The sequence below is a fragment of the Drosophila arizonae genome, chromosome 5 (assembly GCF_054131065.1).
Source record: "Drosophila arizonae isolate 15081-1271.41 chromosome 5, UAZ_ARI_1.0, whole genome shotgun sequence".
NCBI lineage: Eukaryota > Metazoa > Arthropoda > Insecta > Diptera > Drosophilidae > Drosophila > Drosophila arizonae.
In genome coordinates, this window is record NC_142925.1 from 19,661,584 (window position 1) to 19,674,480 (window position 12,897).

At 36.5% G+C, this 12,897-nt stretch overlaps 1 protein-coding gene and 2 long non-coding RNA genes across 37 annotated transcripts in view; 1 reads left to right on the forward strand and 2 right to left on the reverse strand.

Moving 5' to 3' along the window:
* The window catches only part of mbl (splicing regulator muscleblind), a 258,467-nt gene that overhangs the window by 94,625 nt on the left and 150,945 nt on the right, over positions 1–12,897 (reverse strand). The gene's annotated exons all lie outside the window — the stretch shown is intronic.
* LOC149268678 (uncharacterized) lies at positions 1,118–1,337 on the forward strand. The gene is made up of 2 exons (XR_016270251.1): positions 1,118–1,169; positions 1,245–1,337. It is a non-coding gene; the product is annotated as an uncharacterized LOC149268678 (long non-coding RNA).
* On the reverse strand, positions 1,189–12,758 carry LOC149268679 (uncharacterized). 2 transcript variants are annotated; one of them, XR_016270249.1, is made up of 3 exons: positions 2,514–10,952; positions 1,898–2,427; positions 1,189–1,782 (listed from the first exon to the last, which is right to left on the reverse strand). It is a non-coding gene; the product is annotated as an uncharacterized LOC149268679 (long non-coding RNA). The 2 variants fall into 2 exon arrangements; XR_016270248.1 differs by having other exon boundaries at positions 1,189–2,427; positions 2,514–12,758.

Sequence of the window (12,897 nt, forward strand, 5' to 3'; positions counted from 1 at the left end):
CTCATAAATATCGATTTCATTACCAACGCATATCGAGGCTGGCCGAGAGTAAAGGCAATAGCAACAGCAAAAGCAGAAGCCGAAAGCCAAAAGCTGATGAGCCCCGGCGCCAATGGAGTTGGAATCAAAGCAACTGATGCCAACTCGATGAGAGATGGGGAGGGGGATGCTCGTATATCGTGTGCGAATCATCCACACGCCATGACTAAAAGTTACTAAATTTTCCGGCCGTTTGCGTCATTAATTTACAAAAAAAAAAAAAAAAAAAAAAAAAGGAGAGAATGAGAGCGTAGCAATGCGAGAAAAAAGAATGATTCAAAGTGGAAGTGGTTAACGGCATTGCCACAGCCGCCAACCAATTGAATGGCATGCAGAGAAAAACTGAAGCAGCCGAAGCAAAGTCGAAATAATGGAGCAGCAAAAAGTTTCGCGAACGAGCGCCGATGCTCGTGCACTGATAAGGATAATGGATTTGGACTCCTGGACAACGTTGACGACAATGTGATGGAGGAGGGGGAGGAGGAGGAGGAGGAGAAGCAGAGCGAGGACGTGCCAGCTCAACTTGGCAGCAAGTAAATTTATTCATTGACAATTGAGTTGCGGGCTGCTGGAAATTGAGTTTGGGTCAGCAGCGCGTTATTTAGATGTTCGCCCCGCCCATTTCCCGCCGCCCCATCCACGTTGTCGTCCGCATCCGCATCGTCATCGCCATCGCCATCGCCATCATCAGTTCATCCCAAGTAATTTTGAGTGCTGCATATTTATTTGCACAAACGCTCTTTGGCTTTATTATTATGTATTGCTTTGGCTGTCATTAAAGCAGCCCACCGACTGTCGCCAGGCGTTGCAGTGAGTAAACTCAGTCAAGTTCAACTCAAGTGGTTCGTTTCATTTCGGTTCGGTTTGATTTCGTTTGGCTCTGGTTCGCTGGAGTGTGAGCTCGCATTTCAAATACTTTTCGCGCAAAAATGTCAAGTATACTTTTTGGCTTACAAAACTATGTAGGGGGCGTGGGGAAGTTGGGGGCTGTCGCTGAAAATCAAAAGTACTTAGGGAAGTGGGCAATATTATTGAGAGTTTGAAGGGAGAAGTTTAAAGAAAAAATGCTTAATTTATTATTATACTAGCTGGCCCGGCAAACGTTGCATTGCCCTCTATATTATTTCTAGGTAAAAAATTGTTGAAAGCTATGTTGTTCAGGCTGGGATACACTGATAAATTTATTAATCGGATTTTCATTCAAGCACCTTGTTGTAAACGACATTCTTCGTTTTTTGGTCGGGTGCAAGAACAAATAATGCGGATCGTTTGCCAACACGTGAGCATGCCACGTACAATTGACCATGAGAAAAACACGCATTTTCTAGATTGAGGCCACAAATAGTCAAAGATTGGCCCTGTGACTTGTTGATCGTCATGGCGAAGGCAAGACGAAGCGGGAATTGAATTCGTTTAAATTCAAAGGGCATATCTGTTGAGCTCATCGGAATCCTAGGAATAAGAACTTCCTCATCTTTAAATTTTCCTTTGAGTATCAACGCGTGAATCACATTGCTCATAAGTTTTCTTATCACCAAACGCGTTCCATTGCACAGTTTTGGTTGGTTTAAATTTCTAAGCATGCAAATCATGGAGAATTGCTCTTTTCATAGCTGTGTTCATTTCTTGACGCCGGTCAAGTTGTTCTTCCATATTGCCCATGAAGTATATTTGCAAGAATTTTTGCTGTGCATCTTCAATAGGTTGCAATGATCCAATGCGATGGCAAATCTGGCCTTGAATCTTTAAATTCAAAGCCATAGTTATAGTTATATTTACAAACACTATTTACAGAAATCTAACAAACTACATTATTCAAAATTTTTTTTTGGAAAATAAAATTTTTAACGTAAATTACCTTAAATATCCGTCTCCAATATTTTCCGCCCCAAATTATGTCATTTGGAAACAGGCATTGTATTTTTGAGTGTTCGCTAGAAAATGTCGTGATTCTAGTGTTTCGCCATAAAGCAGGGAACGCAATGGCTATGGTGACCGCTAATGGCAATGTCACTTTACCACTAAGGCAGCACAAACCGGGCGTTTCACCAGCAAACTTCAATGCGCCACAATGCTAGCAAACAACGTCCATTGGACCAATGCAAACTAAACGATTCAAGCTGTAATCAATGGTGCAATCATATCGAAACGCTGCTCGATTCAAATCAATCCTTGAACCATTTCTTATTGCCATTTCACGGGCTGCCTCTCTTTGAGAAGCACGAATTAAGGCCCTTCTTCCCTGGGTACTAACGCGGAGCCTTTCTCGGGCGATTTCTCGCTCTTCGTCAGATAATTGACTCGCGCTATTCCGTTGCCTAATTGCATTATGGGTCCGCCGGGAAAGATTAGATCTTCTAGGACGCGGCATTTTTATTAATAGTAATACTGCCCTCGCACAAAACCATATAAAACAATCGAGAAATATAAATATAAATAATTTACACAAATTTATGTTTGAGACAAACAAATACCTGAACTTTCGAGATATTTAGCTTTTGTAAAAGTCCAAAAATACAATTTTTAATAATTAACTTTTTTTTTTTTAATTTCGAATTTTGAATTTTGAATTTTTTATTTATTTTTGATTGTTAGGTTTTAATCTTTTGATTTTTTTTTTAATTTTTGCAGATTTTTGATTTGAAATATTTATAAAGTTTAAAAGTCCGAAAATATAAAAAGCCAAAAATACACTTTTTAATAATTACCTTTTTTTTTTTAATTTCGAATTTTTAATTTTTTATTTATTTTTTGAACAGTCAGGTTTTAATCTTTTGATTTTTTGCAGATTTTTGATTTGAAATATTTTTCCTTTTGATTTGAAAATTTTTTTTTTTTTTTTTTTTTTTTTTTTTTTTTTTTTTTTTTGAATAGTCAGGTCTGCTCGAGGTCAGGAGACCGTAGACTGACTGACTACATTTGTTTATTTACTTCTACACTATTGTCAAAACTGTCACTGTTACCAAGCCTACTGGGTATAAAAAAAATTTGAACATTTGGGGAAAAAACCGCGTTTTTCAAGTATTCGGCAAATTTTTTCAGTATTTTTAAGACCCTATACTAAACTCGTTGCGGAGACAAATCCAACAAATCAAAAACCATGAAAATTGGTTCAGCCCAAATCAAGTTATAAGCAGTCTTCACTTTTACACAACTTTCTTTTATATATATAGATATGTATATATTATTTATTATATATTATTATTATTATTATTATTATTATTATTATTATTATTATTATTATTATTATTATTATTATTATTATTATTATTATTATTATTATTGTTATTATTATTATTATTATTGAGCATTTATTCCTACCTCAGCCCAAAGAAAAAAAAAAAACAAAATGTTAAACAAAATTATAATAATAATAATAATAAACCTAATTTAAAGGAGTCCTTCGCGAAAAGGTTTTGTGGGGACACAGAAGTATAAATGTCAGTGCTCAGCTGAAAACAATAAAATAACTCCACCTTGAAGGTTAATTTGTGTAACTGTGTAGGTGGAAGGCAGCTCAAGAGCGGGTTGCAGAAAATGCAGTAGGAGGCAACGCTCAGAGTGACGAACTGACTGACGGTGCATAAAGCAATTTCACCTACAGCAACAATAAAGGTCTCAACTCTCTCGCTCGTTCTCACTCGTGCCCTCTTCTTAAGCCTTATCTCTCTGATAATACTGCGTTCCCATAGCAACATTGAGTTCCTATTCGTGCTGCTCTGACGCTTTATGCTAGCCTAGGCTCTTTCATATTACGCTTTGTCTCTTTGTTAAAGCATATAAGTATTCTCGTTAGGCAGCTCTTAAGGCCATGTAAATTCATAAAATATATACAAAAATGAGTTTTTATTTCAAATGTGAAATACAACTTTTATCAATGCAAATAAAATTAACAATAAAAATAATAAATATAGTAAATATTATTATGCAAATATTATTATATTATTATATATTTTTTACATTCATTTCTTTGTTAATGTATTTTTAATCAAATTATTTACCTTCTTGGTATACATTTTGTTTTTTTTTATATATAAATATGTGTTTATATAGTATATATGTCTTATATTATTTATTTATTTATTCTCTTTCTCTCTCTCACTTTTCTCTTTTTTCTCTCTAGGTCTTACATTATTTATTTATTTATTCTCTTTCTTACGTAAACGCAATTAAAAACTTAAGTTTACCATTCTATTCCCTTTGCAGTATTATGAAACAATTTTCAATTGAGAATGAATTACACTTTTAAATATCAAAAGTTCTGCCTTATTTATTATTATGAAAATACTGCAACATACTGCAACTTAATAAAAAAAAAAAAAGAATGGAAAAAATTGTAATTTACTTCTAGCTGTTTAGCTCGGCATTCGCTCAATCCCCATTTGCATAAAATGAGCTGCAATTTGCCTGCATTTTCCACTCGCCGCTGTCTCCCTCACTCCCTCTCCCACTCCCACTCTCTCTCTCTCTCTCTCTCTCTCTCTCTCTGCCTCTCCTGTAGTCTTCCTAGTTTGAAGCAGCGCTTTTCTATCTGCTGCTGCAATACTTCACATGGCCCCTGATATTTGCTGAAGCCTCATTTTATTTTTCATTTCTATGAGTTGTTTTATTTTCTCGGTTTTTTTTCTTTTATTTGTTGCTCTTGTATTTCCTTATATATTTATATATGTATGCTTAAGGTTTTTTTTCTGTGCCGCATGAAATACTCGTAGATGTTGTCGTCGCCGTGGTATGAAATCTAGTTTCAGGCAAATGCCACAAAAGATTGATTTTTTGCTGCTGCTGCTGCTTCTTCCACTACAACTAGTGCTTGTTTATTTTTTATTTTATTTTTGTTATTGTTGTTATTTGTTGTTGCAGCTGCTGCTGCTACTGCTGCTGTTGTTGTCGCCATTTCTTTTGGGGCTGCCTCAGTGCTGGCAGCTGGCCAAGCACAAATTTGTTTTGAGTGCCTCGGCGACGACATGTCCAAGCCCAAGTCCAACGCACCAACAAAACCCACCGGGCCCACCCTCGCCCCGCCCCGCGCGTCTAACAGATCTTCTTACAATGCTCTAAATTTGCTTAACAAATTTTCAAATTTAATATGTTAGTCAAAAAGAAATAAATAAAATCCAAGCAAAACAGAAGACACAGAGACAAAACTTTGGCAAAACAAAGACACAAATTATAAGCACAGAAAATAAATAAATAAATAAATGAAAAATCGCGAGCAAAAACCGCAAAATAAGACGAAGACGAAATAAACAGAGATAGAAATAAACTTTGCGGGCCAAACACGTAATAACATTTAAAAAGTGCTGATGCTTGAAGCCACACACAGTGGAAAAACTGAGGGAGCAACTGTGAAGAGCAGCAGGGATGGGGGAGCTGCAGAGCGGGAAGCTGCTGCTGTTGATGATCAACATTTCGAGTGGTTGTTGTTGCTGCTGCTGCTTGGAGCCACAGGCCACAACTTTTGCTGATTCAACACTCTCGCTTTTTTCTTGTGCTTTGCTTCAAAACATTTTCGCATTTATTCTTAATTATCAAGAGCGCATTTTCGTCTCTTTCTGTTACTTTTTGCCTGTTGCTATAAATCTAGTTGGCAGAGCTTTCATTACCACTTGGGCCCTGCCGCACCCGCGCTGCGGCCCTGCGCGCAGACAGGACAGCCCACACACACACACACACACACATACACTCTCGACATACTTTATCATGACACGCGGCGTATTTCAACATATCTTCCACACTGACAGATGAGCCAAACAACCAGACAGACGACTGCACTCGTCCTTCTACTGCCTCTGCCCCGCCTTCGCGCCTCCTCCTTCCTCCTGCAGACCAGTCCGGCAGTTGCAAGCTGCTGTCTGGCTGCCGACTGTCCTCTGTCCATCTGTCCGAATGTCCTGTTGTCTCTTTTGGAACATATGACAGTTTAATTTACTTTTATTTTTGTGTGGATTGCATTCCAACAACTGAGTTGTTGGGGCTTTTTTTTTAGGGGGAGGAGTCCCCAACGCCAGTTTAAAGTTTATGTTGATGTTTATGTCATTTAATTTCAATTACGAGCGAGTATTATGCTCGCCTATTGAAATTGTTAGCTCAATAATAGAGCGAGATGGAGACAGTGTGGGAGAGATATTGAGTGAGAAAGAGAGAGAGAGAGAGAGAGAGAGAGAGAGAGAGTGGGGATAGTAGTCTTCATTTTGGTTATTTTAATTATGCGGCTGGCTGGTAATTTATGTTAAACTGTGAGTTATTAGAATTTATGGCGCGCTGCTGGCAAAAGCTCGCCAGCCCGTGAATCGCCAAATGGCCAGCAACAACAGAGCGGCTTTAGGGCAGCTTTAAGCGTCTCTACATTAGTGGACTGCATTGTTGGATATGCCAAATAAATACACGAAAAAGCAATCAACTTGGCTGCTCTGTCTGACTGCCTCACTGCCTGAGTGGGATATATAGTAGATGCAAACCAACGTTTACAATATTGTTCGAGTAAATCACAAAAATCAAAAAAAAAAAAAAAAAAAAAAAAAAAAAAAAAAGAAATGGACAGCAAAGATAAATAAAAATAAATGCTAGAAATGCTACTCAAAAAGAAGCAAAACAAAAACGAAGCTCAAATGCTCTTGCATAGCTAACGAAGTGCTTGGGGGAGGCTTATCAAATATATGTATATACATGCATATATATTGAAGGCCAACTGCGAGTAAATCAAAGTTGTCTTCGTATGTGATCTACATAACTTGAGCTGCTTATCTGAATGCGTAAAGAATTTAATAAATTAATGTAAAATTGAAATGAGAACTTTATTTATTTTATTGCCTCCATGATTTACATTTTTAGTTACTTATATTTTTATAAGAAAAAGTTATTGGTTAATGAACGATTATAGGCTTCGTAGGTGAAAGAATATTTATTAATATTATTCAATCTCATTCTCTCTCTCTCTCTCTCTCTATCTCTCTGTCTCATTCACAAAATAATTCTCAAAATTTGACAAATCAAAGTCATAAATTTATAAAAATATATTACATTTTTATTTTTTTATTTTTATATTAACAATTATTTTAATTTTAATTTTATCTTTTCTTTCTTTCTTTCTTTTTTATTTTTATTTCAATTTTTTATTTTATTTTAATTATTTTATTTTTTATTTATTTATTTATTTTTTATTATTTCATTTTTTAGCATTTTATTTTTTATTAATCAATTTAATTTTCTTTTGTTTTATTTTACTTTATTTTATGTTCTTTTATTTTATTTACTATTAGTTTTTTTTTTTTATAATTTATGGTTTCATTTCAACAAGAAACTTCTCTAACGTCAATAAAGCTCAAACTGCAGAGCTGAGTCGCTAAGACTAAGCTAGTGTATAGCTTAAGAGTTTGAGTGAAGAGACCCTGACAATGGACGCTGGGCGATGGGGAATGCACGATGGGCAATGCCAAAACAATGACAGCGGCAAATCAACGCGCCAAAAAGCTGACAAACGACAAATGAGTAAAAAGCCCATACAAAGGGTCTCCACAGAGGAAAGCGACGTCAACGTCGACGCCGACGCCAACGCCGACGAGGCGATTCCACTCAGACAATGCTGATGTGTGGGGGTGAGCAGGACGCTTTGGATGATGACGCCATCGTCGACAGTCCAGCTCGAGTGACTGCCTGACTGACAGTCTGCCACTTTATGTGGTGTTTGACTGGATGCTTTTTGCCTTTTGCCAATACGTAAACAGAAGCTGCTAAGCAGCCACAAATTTTTGATAAAGTTTCCAATATATGCATAACTAAGCCAAATAGAAGCAGACTAATTCGCACATACTTAAAGGCAAATGTATATAAACTTATATGCATATATATGTATAGGTTCTTACTTGTGTTTGTATTAGTATATACCCCGAACTGTCTGCACCACAAAAGTGGTTGGCATTTATTTATTTTTATTTTTTTCGTCTTCCTCTTCTGTAGCCTGCAAATACTTCCACTTGAATACAATTCCTTTCGCTCAGATCTCTAGAGATTTGTTTTTTGTTTGGTTTTGTTTTGTTTTGTTTTCGTGCACTTGTTTACTGCGTCTTTGTTAAAAATAGCAGCAGAAGCAGCAACAGCAGCAGCAGCAGAGGCAGTAGTAGTAGAAACAACAATGCAGCAATCCTGCTCCTGCTGCTGCTCCTGCTTGTGCTTCGGCTTCTGCTCCCCCTGCGGCTCTACACATGTCACCGACTGAAGAAGCTTTTGCCAGCTCGAGGGATTTTTCGTCTTTTCGCACACAGCTCGGAGTAAAAATGTAAATTTACATTAGACGCAAGTAAATTTAAATAATGCGCGGAAAATTTACTAGTTTTTTTCTCCACACTTTTTCTCCATGCACTTTCCTTTCTTTGTACACTTTTTCCACACTTTTGAGTGGTTGTTGTGAAGCGCCAGCGACAAGGAAACAGAGAGCTTTAGATAACAGTTATGGTATCGCCTGAGCTGTTGTCGGTTACTATGGGGCACTATTATGTGGCAGCTTTTGGCTGCTGCTGCTCTGCTGCTGCTCTGCTGCTCTGGCTTAGAAAATGTGTTGACAACCATAAAGTTGAATTGTTACGTTAGATTTTGTTGGGCTTTGCTTGAAAGAGCAGAGAGTGCAGCGGCACACGGACAAGTCATGCATTGTGAAACATGGCATTTGCGAATAAACAAAGCAGATACAGTTGTTACATAGATATTGCAAAGAGAGGCCGTGGAATGTATGTTTTCTTTATATAACTACTACTAGAGTGCCAGACAGTGCATTGCAATAGTAGTGTAACTAAAACCAACACGTACATTATTTGTATTTTGAGTATTTGTGAATAAGCAAAACGGTATTAGTTTTTACAGAGTTTTTGCCAAGAGAGGCTGTGGAGCTTGTGTGGAACGTCTGACAAAAGCAAGTAGAGCTGGTATGGAACATATGTTGTACGAGTGTGGAGCCTGAGTGGAGCGTATGTGGAACTTATGTGGGATGAATATGGAATGCAGGTGGTACTTATATAGCACGCATATAGAATACTTGTGGAACTTATGTGGAACGCATGTTGACATACATGTGGAACATATGTTTTCTTTATATAACTGCCATTAGAGTGTTAGACAGTACATTAATATACAAGAGCTTTATAATTTAGTAGAATGCCCACTTTATTTGAACTTTTGATATTTTGTAAATACACAAAAAAGATATAGTTCTTATATAGAAATACGCCTAGAGAATCTTTGGAACGTATGTGGAACTTAAGTTTTCTTTATATGATTACTATTAGAGTGTGAGAAAGTACATTATAATTTCAGAGAAACTAAAGTGAATACAAATTTTATTGTAGGATCATATTGTTAACCAGATTATTATTACCCCTAAGCCCCCGCATTTCTGCTTATTCTGGAAAGTACTCGATGCACCCCTCCTGGCAGACTAAGCCAGCCGCAAAAAGGCATTTTTGTGGCTCGGCCTTTCGGGCCTCAGCCACTGATCCAAAATCTACAAAATCCGCATGCATTTTTCATGCTTTGTCAAATAAACAGCATCTACATAAAGAACTCACACACTCTTCGCTTTTTTTTTTTTTTTTTTTTTTTTTGTCAGCGGCTAGACGATAGCAAATCGTGCCTGGGCTTCAATTTTTTCTACTTTTCCTTTCTATTTTTTTGTTTTTGGTGCCTTGGCTGTGGGCAAACTTTTGTTGGTGTTTCTACTTGGCAATTTCAAAGATACCAGAAGCGTCAGGGAAAAAATTCAACATATATGCAAGATGCTGAACGGCGAGGATGAGAACACAGTAAAGCTTGTCTAATAAAAGTCTAGTCGACATTATTTTTGCAACCCTCCGCGAATTATACACACACACACACACACATATATATATGTAGCTTGATCCGTTTTGCGACCCCAGCCGCTGGCATGAGTCAATGCAATTTTCGTGCATGACGCAAAAACGTGGCTCGAATAGCCAAGTAAGTCCCACATTATAAATAAATAAGCAGCCCGACACAGCCAACACGACAAAGAGGCACAAATAAGTAAGAAAAAACTACCCTCTCGATAGAGTTTTCGCAGTCCAGAGTCGCAAATAGAAGAAGAACAAGCTTCTACTGCGAAAAAACAAAATAGAAATGATATTAAGCAAGCGAGGAAAACATTTTAACAAGTCAATAACATGTCAAGTGAAAACTTTTTTAATATTTTCAAATTGTTGTCGCCGAGCTCGAACTGAAAAACTTCAAGTGTCAACTCGTTTGAACCAGCGACTCGCTCGAAATATTTTTATGCAGTGGGCGTGGCAACGTTGGGCATGGATGGGCGTCTGAGCATGCCTGACGCGTGTCTGACAGCGCAATTAATCAAAATTTACAATAAATGTTGTACTTCAAAAAATGAATCTGTTGGCATCCACACTGTCAAAGCTGCTGCTGCTGTTGTTGTTGATGTTGTTGTTGTTGTCATGATTTTGAGATTTGCTGTTGTCTGTTGGCTTTTGCTGGATTAACTGTTGTGCCACAAGTGGAATTTTAAATGGCCAAGCTGTCTATCAGAGACGAACAACGTACAGTCTAAGTGTTGTGGAACATGTTCGCTCTGACAAAGTTTACAAAGTGAGCAGCTTAATTTGAGGTTAGCTTAAGAGCGAGATTTTTACATGTTTTTTATAAAGAGAATGCGGCAGATATACTTAATAGTGAATGACAATATGACATTCGTTTTGAGAACTTATGAAGTCATATATAAATAAATATTATGCCAGTAAATCAGAAAGTAAAATATGTTCTGGAAGAGAAAGTCAACAAGAACTAACAACAATAAATGATAAACGTAAGGCAAAATATAAATATATAATAAACTAAAAAAAAAAAAAAATAAACAAAATAAACAAAAAAAAAATTAATATAAAATAAAAAATAAAAATTATAAAATATAAAATATAAAATGTAATATATAAAATATAAAATATAAAATATAAAATATAAAATATAAAATATAAAATATAAAATATAAAATATAAAATATAAAATATAAAATATAAAATACAAAATATAAAACATAATAAATAAAATTTAAAATATAAAATATACTTAAATATTTTTTGCATTTTTTGTTATTGTTTGGTAGAATATCAAAGAAAACTTAAAATTTTAAAAATTTAAATCTAAGAATTCAGTTTCTCATTAAATTTAAATCTCAACACAAATAGCCATAGATATTGCCAATATTATATTTTGTTGTAGATTTAGCATAGCCAACAAAGAAATATATATTTGCTAAATGGCAAGTAAACAAAACACTTAGTCTGATTGGATTGCCTTCGCCCATGCATGACGTTCTTTCGGGCCCAGTACAACTGGCCAGCCAAGTTGAGCTTGCAAGTTACATTTCAATATTAATTTCAATAAATCAACAAGTGCATTTTTAAAATGAACAAACTTTTGGCAGGCAGTGTTGGACTGAGTGCAAAAGAGTTGGACGGCAAACGTATGAATCAACACAAAAGGTAGGCAATAAGACGCCATGAAGTATGCTGCAAGTTTTTTCACAACTAAGGCCTTTCTCTCTTGCGCCCCTCACACCCATTCACTCCCCCACTCCATTTCAATGTGTGCTGCAAAATCAAGCAGAAAATATTTGTAAAAAGAAAAAACTTTTCGCATTCAGATGCATTTACTTAATGCATTAAAATGTTGCCGTTGGGTAACGAGCGTTCCATTGATTAGGAACTGCCACAGCCCCCTTCGGCAGGATGAGTTATGGATGTGTGTGTGACTGTGTATGTGTGTGCCTGCCAGACATTATACAAATGTGGCCAGACTTTGATTTCTGTAAAACGCAAAAAAGGAAAACAGGGCAAATATGCTGTTAGCCCCAAAAAATGGTAGCCCGAAAAGTTTAACTGTCATTTTTTTAAGAGCTCTGCGACGCCTTGGCTCGTCGCTGGCATCAAACTTTTGCTTATGAACTTTTCACTAATGCTTTCTGGCTCCATGTGGAACTTAATGTCTGCCACTTTTATTTCATCTTGTTCTTTAAAGTTTTGCCATTTTTCTACCGTACACGAACAAAAATTGTGATTTTTTATATTTCTTTCTAGGGTTCCCCTTTCCTTCCTTTTTTTTTTTTTTTTGCAGTCGTGACTTTTGCACGCAAACCAAAAGGAGGCGAGCACAAAAAAAAAAAAAAAAAAAAAACGAAGATATTTTTTACTCTCCAAGAAAATCAGCGCAAAGTTTGCTGCGCCCCTCGCCCCATAAACCAAGTGCATAACCAAAACCAATATGTATTAGTGACAGTGTGTGTGTGTGTCTGTGTGCGTGTGCATAAAAGCAGTCAAAGTTTTCCTTAGGGTGCATGTCTTTTTTCTGTGCTGACTCGCACAACCCCACATCGAATGTCTACACTCTTCTTCTTCTTCTTCTGCTACTACTACTACTACTACTACTTTTTTGTCAGTATTTTTTGTAGTATTTTTCGACGTCTCTGCCTTGTTCTTCCTGTGGCTTGCATTTCGTGCAAATATCATTATTCTTGTCGTTTTGCTGCTTTAAGCGATTTTCGTGAAGTCGTTTCAGCTTGACTACTTTGAAAAATGTTGCCCCTTCGGCACGTGGCACGTTACAACAAAAAAGAGAAAGAGAGAGAGGAAAAATGAGCTGCGCCGAGGGTGTCAAGAGAAAAATGCGCTAAATAGTTTTGAAGAATATTAAAAAATTCCGTTGCCACTTACGTGGGTCAAAAGCCATTTCGGGGGGTTGGAGTAGGAGTATGACCAGAGCGATTGCCATTCAACTTACCTAGAAAGAAGAAGAATTAAGTAGAATATTAGTGCAAAAGTCAGTTGGCAAATGCTCGGATTTATC